Genomic DNA, 14,156 nt, shown 5'->3' with positions numbered 1-14,156 from the left:
AGTTGGTTCGGGCTGTGGCAACATTATTACTTTGATTCAAGTGTTTAGTGACCGTGGTGCCGTTTGTAGTGGAATTTTTCTTCGCTTGTATACATTAACACAATATAAAATAAATTCGTCAATGCTAACCTTTAATTATTATATAATATAGCACCAAAAATATATAAACAATAATTCAATAACGATAAAACACAATAATGTAAAACATTTTGTTTACAAAGGTTCGGTACTCTAAACGATATTGCAGAAGACTCGCTTCTGCAGTATTCTAGTTTGTCTCGGAAGACTTATTATTTACGAACTTACATAATATTATGTACATAGCAACATGAAATAACAACATTATATAAATAGTCGTTAAAATAAATTAAAACAAGAAAACAAATTCAATGTCAGATTATTTATTTCCTAATGAAACAATTATTTATTTCTTTTTATTAAATTAATATTAATTTAAAACAAAATTAAACCTTCAACACACTTTCCCGAGCAAGAAGCGATTAACGATCAAGTAGTTACATCACTGAGTTGCAGAATCGGCCGCCTTGCGACACTGGTCGTTACCCCTGTATAAACGTAGACGGAAAAGAGATGTTATATGAGGTAAAAACTTCTAGAAACAATCATATTTTTAAATAGCTAATAACTACGACTTCCTCTGCAACGTTTCAAGTCAGGTTCTGTACATTCCATTTTCAATTTTTTTTTTTGTTACGTTGGTATATATCCATTTTGCATTTTAGTTTATTTTGACAGATATAAAATGTTTCCAGTGTGGTGTGCTTGGCGATTGTCTATAAAAATGGATCATACTTAGAACCTGTATTGAATTTTGTGTTTATAATGTACGATTAGTCGTAGATAATTGTGTTTTTATGTCGTGACAAGTATAATTAGATGGCTTCCGAGTTGAAGATACCATGTACTTATAGTAAAATTATTTCTGAACACTTCAGAAAGCCTCGTGATTCTACAAGTTTCATCTTCAATACTTATTGCATGTTGCGCGCAGTTGCAGACAGTAAGCTTGTTTTTGTTTACATATATAGCCCCATTTTTCATCGTAACTGAAAATTCGTACCTTACTCGCGAAATCTTGAAAATCCAGTTACCGTGATACGCTATTATGATCTGCGTGTACTGTTATTTAGTAATTTTTATAGCCAATATCGTATAACTGTTTCTGAGAGTACGAACTTCCGAGTTTGTTCTTACAAAATAGGCTTTTTTTATGCTATGTTTGGATTATGCATATATATTTCATAACATAACGAATACATAACCAAGTGCATCACATTTATTGTACACATCGTTTCTTACAATGCAATATGTGTGTGTGTGAGTACTTATGTGCATGTGTGGTAAGTTCTTGAGATTAAAATGTTATAAAAAAAATAACCATTTATAACAATTAAGGAATCCCCTGACCGATTTCAGCCAATGCAGTCCATCTCAAGACTAGCGAACTACGCAGGAAAAAAACACAGGTGCACTCTTTATTCCCTCACTTTTATAATCCGATGGGACGGGAAATCCGACACGGCCTGAAAGAGTTCAAGCACCAGAACCAACGGCATTACACATTTTTCGAGGCATAAGAGTGTACAAACTTCTAATTTCCAGACCCCAGGCTTCTACTGAGATTTTTTCATCAGAAAAACCTAATAACTTTTTATGAGCCCGACATTGTTTTTGAACCAATCATCTAGCCACTGCACCAACCAGATCTTTAAAATATTAATATCGATTTAGTATTCTAAGGAATCCAGCAAATAAAGATTCGAATGATTCGTATTTTATCACGATATCATTATGATAATATAGTATAGAATAAATTGAACTAGGCTAACATTTTTATAAAATATTTAATTTCATATTGACATATCATAATAATTATATTACTTATATAAGATTCGGAAATTACGTGTCAATAAGATCTAGGTTAATTATCTTTGTAATTAATTATTAAGTTTCATTTATTAAATGTATAACGTGAACAACAGATCATGTAGATTCTCTATTAACTTACTTGGGCTTTGTGCAAGCCCGCCTGGGTCCGTATCATCCGTTCATAAGATATTCTACCGACAAACAACAGTCCTCAGCATTGTTGGATTCCGGATTGAAGGGTGAATGAGCCAGTGTAGCTGCAGGCACAAGAGACATAACATCTTATTTCTCAAGGTTTGTGGCGCATTGGCGATGTAGGGAAATGGTTAATATTTCTTGCAGCGCTATTGTTTATGGGCCGTGGTGACCACATACCATCAGGTGGCCCATCTGCTCGTCCGCCTACCCATACCATAAAAATATATATATGTCGTTATTTCGTCGTTTCTTTTCTAGACATATATTCCAGTATTGTTATATTTATTTAATATAGGACAATGAACCCGCTAGATACATTTATATTATTATATTAAGTTTACTTCTAACAATATAATAAAGTATCACGGTATCATAAAATAAATAGTTCATATTTTAATTATATTGATTTTTAACATAGTTAACAATGTATAATAATACTATATTTACCTATGTACATGAAATTCAACAGAAATTATACGACGCGATGCACGAAGCTTTTGAAACAACGGTAAGCTTAGTGGTAGTCCTACCAGCTGTAGTCCTAGTTAAATACTGGTTAAATATAAATATACGTTGTCTAATAAATAAAATAGCTAATATGGTCCAAACAAGTTACATAACTCGATTTTTGCTATTATTATTGAAGAATTTTGTCTCGTAAATCAGCAAAATATGTATTTTTAAATTGTATTAGAATAAATGACAGCTACAATAAATGACAGTTAAATATAGTATTTATTATCTATGTTATATAATATTTCGTTTGGGCGTCAAGGAATGTCGAGTGTGGTCAGACTAAATAATTGGCAGAAATTATAAAGTAAACGAGCGAATTTGTAAAAAGTATAACGATTTAAAAGTCAATTATGTTGAAGAAATTCTATTTTACTGTGCCAGTGATTGTGTTTTTCTATTCGAGAGTGTGGCAATCAAAATAATTTAACTGTTTAATTTGGAATTGTATATTATTCCAATCTTAGCACTCACGTAAGACTATGTCGACACAGTTTTAGTTATATAAAATTATTTTGTATATGAACAGTAATTTTTGTTAAATATACTTCCTTCTCGAGTTGTCACATTGCGTAGCAATTGTATGATTTGTATGTAACATTAAATTAGATGTTTGCAAAGGAACGGACGCAAGTGTAGGAATCCTCATAACAAACGGAAACACGATTGTGTTGTAATATTTAACGCCACATGACACTCAGATGCTAAGCCAAGTGTAAACCTGTTTCGAATTCTTGACAAATAGCTCCGTAACTAATTGAACTATTTGCCTATATTCGAAGTAAGTATAACAAAAGCCCGCAAATGTCATAATTATGGATTCAACCCTCCTTTCTAGTTAAGCAGAACATTGCTGATCATAATAAACCATGCCTTTCTACTGCGGTTTGCCGGATTTATTTTTCTATCGTCTATAATATCGATTCTTATTCTAATATTTAAGTAATCTACAATGTTAGGTAACATGGTTTATATATTTAATTGTCAGTTAATTGTACAATTTTAAAGTAACAACTTACAAAGGGATTATATGTAAGTTAAACAATAGCCTTATATAAATAAAAAAAAAACTCATTTAAACAAATCTACTTGATATATTTAGTGCCAAAATTCCAGACAGGATTTAAATTTAATAATACATTATATTAAGCGAAAATTATAATAATATTATTGAATATTTGAATCGTATATTTTATTTTTTTTTGTATTCAAATTAAAGTGACGACCAATTTTACTTTTTAATATGCATTAATACATTGGTGTATTAATAAAACATACCCAACATTAAAAATAAATCGAAGCTAAAAAGAAATGTTAAGAAATTGTAAGTAGGACATAACTTATTTAAAAATCATAGTACTTTTAACCTCAGACAATATTTATACTTCCACCAACCCGCATTGGAGCAGCGTGGTGGAATATGCTCCATACCTTCTCCTCAACGGGAGAGGAGGCCTTAGCCCAGCAGTGGGAAATTTACAGGCTGATTATGTATTTATTATGTAATATTTATACCGTATCAAGAACATATCCGTCGTTATATCCCTATAACCATTGATAGCATTTAATAACTTATTATATTTAAGATATATTAATAAACCAGTTAACAGAATTATCCTGCAAAATTTTATTACTTTTATTTCGTTTAAACAAGACGCAGGAAATTGTTAAATAACAGTTCTTACTAATCAGAGTTCTTTCTTGTAATCGTTGATGAACGTAGGCGTGTATTAAGTAATTTAAAAAATCCATGAGTACTTGAAGACGATTACATCTCTTTAATAGAATGTCACAATTGAATAATGTGACCATAATGACGAATGATTGACGAAAGTAGGCCGGCAAGTACTTGTTCGTTTTAAATTAACCTGAAATTTCATATAATATTAATTATTTTTAAAAGTCATAACTAATTAATTTAGATAATCCTCATTAACAAGCTCAATTATATATTAGATATCAATTTATTATACAAATTTATTCTCATCGTTTGAAAGAAAGATTTTATTATAATCTTTCCAGTTGGGAAACAAATATAAACTTTCGAATTTAAGTTACTAGCTTCCTCACGTGGCTTCTATTCGGGAGAGGGGCGGGGGCAGGACCAGTATTAAGAAGTACATACACTTTAAATAAGGGTATAAGCAATGTGAATTCTAAATTAATTCCATATATGTAGGCGTTTTTGCGTGATTAAATAACAAAAATCAAAACTGTCACAATAATAATATTAAGAGATTTTTAATTTAATTTTATTTATTTATTTATAATATTAATAAAAATACGTACACGTTTTTGGAGAGGAATCTTCATAAACTGTCAACTTGTGATCACAATTGACAATGCAATTGACTGTGGCGACTGAGCAAATAAAACAATGACAAATAACGTGAATCACGGTTGGTCGTAGGTCAAGAACGACTTTCACTCTTGCACGCAATGAGGCGTGCACCTGTCGATTGCACGTTGCGTACTTTTATATGTCGTGCTCTCATTCTTTCATTCAGATCATAGGAAAGTGGAATCGTAAGCTGACGTCAATAATAATGAATTAAGACTAGCCTTATTTCAATAATTGACTACTACATCATTTACCAAATGTATATTATGTAATAATACGTAATTATACAAAATGAAATAAACACATACACACAGGACATAGAATACGCAAAACTCAATTATTATACTTTTACTTGCTCAATGCCCATTCCCGTCTTAATTTGGGATAGAAAAATCCGAGAGCCGAGCGTTGAGTGACGTTGCCGATGGGGCCTTGAACCATCATTGAGACGCCCCCAGAAGATCTCTTAAAAACTTTTTTGGTTATTCGGGATTTTTTTTGTGCTGATGCTAAATGGCGACCAACTTCCATCCTTACATCACACCAATGAGAAACCAACTTTTCGAGTGAAGATATTATGTCCCTTGTGCTTGTAGTAACACTGTTACACTTATGTGATTGTTTCAAATAAAACATCCTATATTTTGACATACTTAAAAATGTATTATAACTTTTGTATTATTATTATAACGAGTAATTGTTCTGTATAACTCATATTCGAATCACGTAAATTTTTTTATTGATATGGTCTTGGTTATACCATTTCTAGCAACCGCAGGGTTGCAAGTCCAGTCAACCACCTCGAATTTCCTCATGATTCCTAATATATATTTTGTTTCTATACGACGAATATTCTATGCATGTTGTATATGATACTACTATAATATTTATTAATTGATTTTATATAGCTCACGTGAAAATTCCCAATTGAATAGAAACGCAACCTTCTGTACAAACATTGTTAGCGTTTGAACCATATGTAATTGAGTTCAGGAAGTGTCATCATAAGGAAAGCCCTGTAACCTCGATGCAACCTCCCGCGTTTGCCTTAACCCGACCACGATGATGCCTTGATGTGACCTCGAGGCACTTGTCACATTTCTATTCTTTAACTACAAATATTAGATACATATATTTTATACAGACAACTATGGACAAAAAAGAAGAACTGAATGGTACGTTTTGGTCATACGAATTGTATTAAAAGACGAAAATCGGAAAAAGTGTTGGTCATTCAATTCGATCACGATAGATAAAGCGTTAATAATCGAAGGGAATATTGTGAACATTACCAGAATTGTTAATTTATTTTCATGTACACACGAAACGCAAACGAATGCGTTACAAGTACTCAAATCGGGAGTATCCCCTGTTTCCAGGGTTTGATGTGGAGATTTGCTCATCGCTAGGCAACTGGCCCCTTAGTTTCGATATTAAGGCATAAAAATAAAATTAAAAATAACGTTGCTGCAACAGCGAGAATAATCGCGTCATCCTTCTTTTGTTTTAATGAACATAAAACAATTTAAATTTAAATTGTTTTATGTGAATATGGTAATAAGGACTCGTTAAATTATGACCCTAATTCCTATTACAAATTGTCTCCGAATAATGAGTATTCTTAACTCAAGTTAGTTTATGTTCGTGGTTAAAGGTTCGTATAATATAATGTTTGTGGCTGTAATCGCATACAGTTTAAATATTTATGAGTTAAGCAAGAATGTTTTATGAACACAAAATATTTCGTACATTTCAACCGACTGTAGCATTGGAACCAGGATATTTATTGTATGTTTTTGAACAATATGGTTAACCTCTCGAGTTAATTGAAGTGACACTCGATTCTTAGAACTCCGATCCATTCGGATATCTAATACAATCAGCAAACGCCCGATCATTGAACCTTAAAACTTATACATAGTTTTGGCATTTTGACTTTTGTTTCATGAAAATAATTAGAAATATCGATGATTAAAAAAAAATTAACGAATTAAAATAAGTGAAAAATCATCGAGGTAATTTATTCAAAATGTTTAAACCGTGTTGAAACACGTGCAAGTTCAACATAAGCCTTGATATAATAAATATACTGGTAAGTCCACGAGGACTACATTGAGGATGAAAAATTTCGATGCAGGTCAGGTGCGACCTTAACTTTTGACTCGGTAAATCTTTATATTCCTGGGTCATTTAAACAGTTAATTTTGAATAAGTACATTAGGATTGTAAAATAACAGGTGAGCGCCATTTAATTTTCTATAATAATCTATCTGTTTATTATTAATAATTTATAATATATACATAAATTAATAATAAAACGTATTTGGCCGTGAAGGAAAGCTGCTTGGATTGGATGAAAATCTGACTCACGTGTATCAACCAATCCGCAGTGGAGTCTGCCACCTTCGCAAACTGTGTAAAAACCATAGCCGAGCAGTGAGACATTTACTAGCTGATACGTCATATATATTTTAGGTAAATAGTATTTCTTAAAATTCTTAGATTTATAAGAACCATTGAACTTTGACATATCAATCCACACTGGCAAAGTCCCAATAAATACTTCAATGTCTTTGACAAACTACTATCTAATCGAGCTATGTAGATTGTCAACGGTATCTTTATTAGTTTTAATTATAAACCATTACCATTAAGGTTGAGTCTCAATTTTTCAATCAGATGGATTGAAACATTGACTACATGACATGCAAATGAATTAGTAACGATTAGGACATGGTGTGGCTCGAGTCACCATTACGTGAATGATTGTTTCTTAATATTGCGTGGTAGCAATTAAAATATATAACTATATAGTAATGTATTTTGACCTTGTTTATTACTAGTGACGTCACCAGTATGTAATATAAGAATTTGGGATAATGATTACGTAGTCGTCAATACTACCTATACTAATAATAAAAATGCGAAAGTCTGTCCGCCTGCCCGTTACCCTTTCATGGCTAAGCCAACTAATGTGTAATTTAGTATGACGTAAGTTTGAACCCTAAGGATGGTGAGAGACTTTTATGTATTTTTTTTACCCTTTGCGGGGTTTATGCTTTTCGTTGACACAGACGCGATTATATTTCACGCGGGTGATGCCACGGTTGCACCAAGTTTATTGTAATATTATATTGATGCTATGATAATTGAAAAGGTTAGAGCATCTGAATCGAAGATTGCGGATTCAAACTTGGGTAAGCTCCAATGAGTTCGAATGTGTTTAATTTGTGTTTAAATTCATCGGCGCAGGAAAATATCGTGAGGAAATCTGCATATATCATAAAAATCTGCCACATATTAATTTACCAATTATCACTAGAGCAGCGTTATGAAATAGGCTTTAAACTAAAAAGTGAGGAGATCTTAGCCCAGCGATGCGATATTTATGGACTGGTGCTACTATAATAATAAGGGTTATACATACAGTCGAACATTAATGGATATGTTGTGCAATTCGGAAAATTACATCTCCTATAGTACCAGACCATACTTTTTCTAATCGGCTTAGTGAGTCAATAGGAGCTGACAGTATTTTTAGGCTTTAGAGTAAATGATAAATAAGGCCGAATCGCACACATGTAATAAGGTAACACGACCAGTTAGAATGAGGATGGCATTGCGACGTAACAGAATATTGGAAACATCCTCTGAACTAGGGCGTTTAATTACTTATCCGTTTGCCATTATTTTGGCCTTATAGTTACCCGCTTAGGAAACTTTTATGTTAAAGTTATTTAGTCACTCATTACGAGATTTAAATACTTTCTTGTATTCCCGCTTTGCAAAATGATACATTATATTAAAATTGTCTAGAAATAGCCGAACAAAATGTAAACTTATAAAACGAAATTAAATTGAGAATTAATATACTCAGAAGAATTAATTAAATCTCTGTAGTTACCCTTTTTCAATAAGTACCCACCCATAGAACGATTAATTTATGTATCGTATGAAAACAGCTAATATAACTTTTCTTTATGCAAATCTCCCTCTTAGTATAACTCGTATATTGATGGATCGTTAGTCGGACATAACTGACAGTATTATTTCATATCATTTAAATGGATTTTGACAGTTTAATCTTCGAATTTCGTGAAAGCGAATGGTAATTAGAATAATCTTCGAACTTTAACTTTACTAGGAAATATTTGGAAGATTTCTATTTAGTTAAAATAATCTAATATTAAAAGGCATAAACAACATAATTACTATTTATAACAATACTACCGAACCGCTCCGGTTTCGCTCGGCTTCAATTTATTAATAAAGAAAATTAAAAGTGAAGTGAAGAAGAAAATATTAAGTAGGTATATTAGTTTATTTTATATCGTTTATATAATTATGTCATAAATTACTAATATATATAATATAATAATTGAAACATTATATGAATATTGTGGCTTTTAAATTTAAATTTGGATAACTGTCAAGGACAATATTATAGATATTTTTTTTACACGTAATTTGGAATCGATGATGTGAAGTATTCATTCGAATGATATAGTGTAAAAGACAATTTCAATAATTTAATTAATTTATTTAAGGAGTGATATTTAACTATATAATACTCGTGAAAACTGTTTGTTGTCTATTAAGTATACGTAAGGAAAGATACAACACAGTATAATGGAGCATTATTGGATATCTCTCATGCTTTCTAGGATTTAGAAATTTGTAAAAGTAATTTATCTCATCATTGTTCTAAAATGTATACAAGCTGTAAGCCAGGAACAATGAGATTAATCAAGTAATTTGGACAAAGACAATGAGATACGAGTTAACTATAGGAGCTATAATAATAATAAGTCGCGATGTTATACTACCGGAATGGTAACTTGGTGGTAGGTCTTTGTGCACGTCTGGATAGGAACCATCCATTAATCATATTCTCTACCGCCAAGCAACAATATTTAGTATTGTTGTATGCCAGTTGGAAAGGTGAGTGAGATAGTGTATCTACAGGCCAAGGGACATAACATCTCAGTTCTCAAGGATGGTGGCACAATGACGATGTAAGAAATGGTTTAAATTTTATATGGCGCCAATATGGTCAATGGTGAAAACTTACCGTCTTGGCATTACCCATTGGCATACAGCTTACAGCTTCATAAACTAGCATAAGTTTAAGCGGTAGAACTTGAGGTCTGATCAATAAAAGTTAAATATATCTGTCCAATTTTTCAAAATGAAATTGAAGTTTGGCAATTGAGACATGAGTGTAAATTAATAGAAAGCGCTTAAATAAAGAAATCAGGATGCGTACATGTGATATAGCATTTTTTCGTTTTCCGCGCATGAAGCATGTGAGAAACCGGCAATTGTGTGCCGGGATACCCACTAAAAACCAGCGGTACACTCTCCGTCCCATCGAAGGTAGTCACGGGAACGCTTGGCTATGATATAGCCTACGCAGTCAGTATCTGTTAAGAACGTCCGGTGTGCCATCGTGCCAAATCATTTTAAAAGACATCGATTATATGACCCGGTCAACTTAAACGTATCTATCACTATTACAAGTGATCGATGTACCACGATCAATAAAAAAAAAAAAAAAAATTTTTCTTACAAGAAGTAGGCTACGAGAATGTCTGCCTTAAATTTTAATAGCAACTAGAATAAGTGACGTGAAAGTAAACCTTTTCATAGTTGAACGACACGTCGTCACGTGGCAAACGGGTAGTGTATCGATACACAATAATTACTTCATATTTGTATAAAACTACCGCTATATTTAACTAGGTAACACGGAACAATCACACTTTCATTTTAATATGCGTGGTAAATAAATATATTATTGTACCTTGTACTGTTTATTTATCATAAGTAACGCCAGAAAAAAAAAATTAAAACACCTGACATTTTATAGAACCGCGGCACCGCTGATGTATAGTTAAGTATATTAAATTTAATATGTTTATTAATTCATGATTTTTGTAGTTCCTAGATGGTACTAGTTTACTTTTTATAAATAACTGAATTAAAGGTTGACAGCAAAAAGTTTGGTATTCGTTAGACATTTATTGATTTTAAATTTCTTATTAAATTCAATAATAACAATTCTTTGCAATTTAACATAGTATAAGCATTAGGGTCACCGTTCGAAAAAAAAAGCAATTTAAGAAGGATTATTGCGCAATCCATTTTTTTAACTGGCAACATTTTACGCCGTTTATGTAAACTATGCCTTATTAATTGTGTATTAGGAGCAAGTGTCATTGTCGATTTGCAACGAACCTTGACCCGGGTCGTTAGATCTTGTAAACTTGAACTACGATGTAGCAATCGGGTTGATACCGAGACTGCCTAATGACATAAGGGCATGGGTCCAACTCAACTCGTCCTTACATTAAAAACTTTCAACACATCTTCGCTATTGTACATATCGCATATATATTGACGTTACTTTGAAGAATATTTAAATATCGTTTTTTTATGTACAATATTTTTTTGATTATTAATATGTTGTAAACATCTTCAATGAGCAAACAGTAGTACAGTATAGTTTCTAAGAAGTAGCACGCATTGCGTGAGAATAATTGTATGTAATTAGTATCTCCATAAATATCTACCTAAATTAAGTAAATATCTCTTTAATAATACATAGAAGGTAATATTGCAACATACTGCATATATTTTTACTAATATTATATAATATTTTTCATTATTATACTTATTTAATCTAAGTAACTTTCATTATTAATAATGTAATAATAATCAATTATCAGTTTCCACCGTGTCGTCGTGCTCATTACTAATTTATGTATAAACTTATTGTCGCCTATGACGTTGCTCGCGTTGTAGGATTAGGTCGTCAGGTTTTGCGTATAAAAAAGTCTAATTTCATTAAAATCTGTTCAGTGGTTTGGTTGAGAAACAGCAACAGGCAGACAAAGTTACTTTCGCATTTATAATACTTATTACAATTACACTATTGATATTGTACATGGAAATTAACTATGTCTGTCTGTTAAGCTTTGCTCACTAAGCCACTGAACAGATTTTGATGAAATTTGATACGGTGTAAGCTTAATCCCCAAGAAAGAAACTTTTTTTAATTCACCCATCCAGGGGGTGAAATCGGGTGTAAAGGCTATAAACATAGCACACAAGTGCTATAAAGTTTTATATATTTTACGCTGGTAGAGCCGCGTGTTCTACCGGTAATAAATAATAATATTTTTAGTATCTATTACTATGATAAATATATTTTTATTAAGACTGAGCTATGGTTATACATATATAACAATATATAGAATTGAAAGATTGCATCACAATTAATAGTATTAGTCAGTCATGATATTCACCCTCCTATTGTCGTTAGAGGCGTTTGCGTAATTTGTGTAAAGATTTTATTTCGTTTTCTAAGTCTATGGGTGAATTTATTTTCATACTATATAAATATATTTTTGCACGTTTCTAATAAATAATATAAAAATAAAATTTTAGATTATACTAATAGATAGGAATGATAAAAAATATTGCATTGAAATTTAAAGCATTATCCGAATCCATTGCCGAGGTCGTCTTAACTTTAGGAAAGGATCTTAGGTATATTTATGTTTAAAAAAAAATACATACAAACTAATTAAACTAACTACTCACCATTTGTTGGACTAAGTAAGTATAAAAAAAACTTTTCGGTACATGCCTAAAATGTACGAAAATAAGTTATATTTTTTTTATCTTTTATTATACCTGGGAGAAAATAAGATAGCGACCTGAATTTTAGATAAAATAAATTTACGCTGGTAACTTCGAATAACTTTTAGCTACATACATAATATTTAAGGCAAAACAATATAACTCTTGAAGAAGATTATTCTTATGAATGGATAGAATTATAGAATGGTTTCTTAACATTTTAAACGAGTTGGTGAACATATTTGTAATTTCGTTGTATTGTTTTGTTTATCATCGACTTCGAAACCTAACAGAATGAGATTAGTAATGTGGCTTGATTATAAGACCGTAGATGTCTGAAGTTCAACCCCGAGTTGGTCAATTATAATAGTTATTGGGGTTTTCTGTATATAAATTCACAGTAGCAGCGCGGAAACTGGAAATTAACTGAGTTTACACTCCCACGCCTCGACAAGCACGTGAAGCGCTTAATCCTTTATCAGACTCTTTATCGTGTTCGACAATTTGCCGCCCTTTCGGGTTATCAGAGTGACGCTACATTACATCTGTAATTTTGCTCTGTAATACGGCCCACGCAGTTTTTAATACATCGACCCGAAAAAGACTGCAAGGGACTCAACGATGAATATTCCAAAGTATAGGACATTAAAATTATATTCCTGAAGCATATAGTATAGAATAACTTCGTAAAGTAAATTAGTGATGCATTGTAATTAAAAACCCATTGTTCTCATTATTTATCGTAGTGATAAGAATTGTTTAGGTCGAGTAAATTTAACCATTACTAAGTCCATTCCAAGTACAAAGGATAAGTCCGTTTGAACTGATAAAGCTTTCAAATGAAATAGGCACACTAATTGTTTGCTAAAGATTACAAGCAAACATGATATTCGTGTTAACGTGTTACTTCTAAAATCGGGTGGATTATATTTTGTGTTAAGAGAGTAACAATAGGTTTGCTTTTAAAATATTCCTTTATAATTATATATAGGTAGATATGATGTTCGAAGATAAAATCATGAATACTTTGAAAAATATCATCCTTTACTTTTACAGTAAGACGATAATTACTCTAAAAGAGTTCTGATTTTACTTGATTAGTGGAAAAAAATCCTGAGCAACAGTTAAGGCTATAACGGCTATCCACTCGGTTATAAAGATTTTTTTACAATACCAAGAAAGCTTTTATTAAATACATAAATAATCTTTCTTTGTAACTTTAACCGCGTATATATTTTTACGTTGATTTAGGAAGGATTTTTTTTTTAAATAAAATACACTACAATTCAAATAAGCAGTAAGAACTAGCAAACTTTAATTCAAGAACTCATCGAGCATATGAAACAAGCACATTTTATATGCGGGTCACTACATCTAGTACAAAAATTAAGTGTTAAATTAATAGATTACTTGGAGTACCTCTCAAGAAAATGGGAACGACTTTTATGATTAATCTCTCTATCTACAAGACAGATGGACATACATTCACAATACGGATTAGTTAGCGTGCATTGTGGATTTGAGAAAACCAAACTTATTACGTTTCTGACAAAGAAAAAGATGATTATCT

At 31.6% G+C, this 14,156-nt stretch overlaps 2 protein-coding genes across 3 annotated transcripts in view; one reads left to right on the top strand and one right to left on the bottom strand.

Moving 5' to 3' along the window:
- The window catches only part of LOC113399906 (secretory phospholipase A2 receptor-like), a 311,961-nt gene extending 302,555 nt beyond the window's left edge, over positions 1 to 9,406 (bottom strand). Inside the window, exon 1 of the mRNA XM_064215625.1 lies at positions 9,403 to 9,406. The gene's annotated coding sequence lies outside the window, so the exon portion shown is untranslated. The remainder of the gene's footprint in view (positions 1 to 9,402) is intronic.
- Ptr (Patched-related) overlaps positions 1 to 14,156 on the top strand; it is a 41,854-nt gene that overhangs the window by 9,369 nt on the left and 18,329 nt on the right. The window lies entirely within an intron of this gene.

This window comes from Vanessa tameamea, chromosome 8 (genome assembly GCF_037043105.1).
Source record: "Vanessa tameamea isolate UH-Manoa-2023 chromosome 8, ilVanTame1 primary haplotype, whole genome shotgun sequence".
NCBI lineage: Eukaryota > Metazoa > Arthropoda > Insecta > Lepidoptera > Nymphalidae > Vanessa > Vanessa tameamea.
Note: the sequence above shows the minus strand (reverse complement) of the source record. Positions and strands in the feature narration are given on the sequence as shown.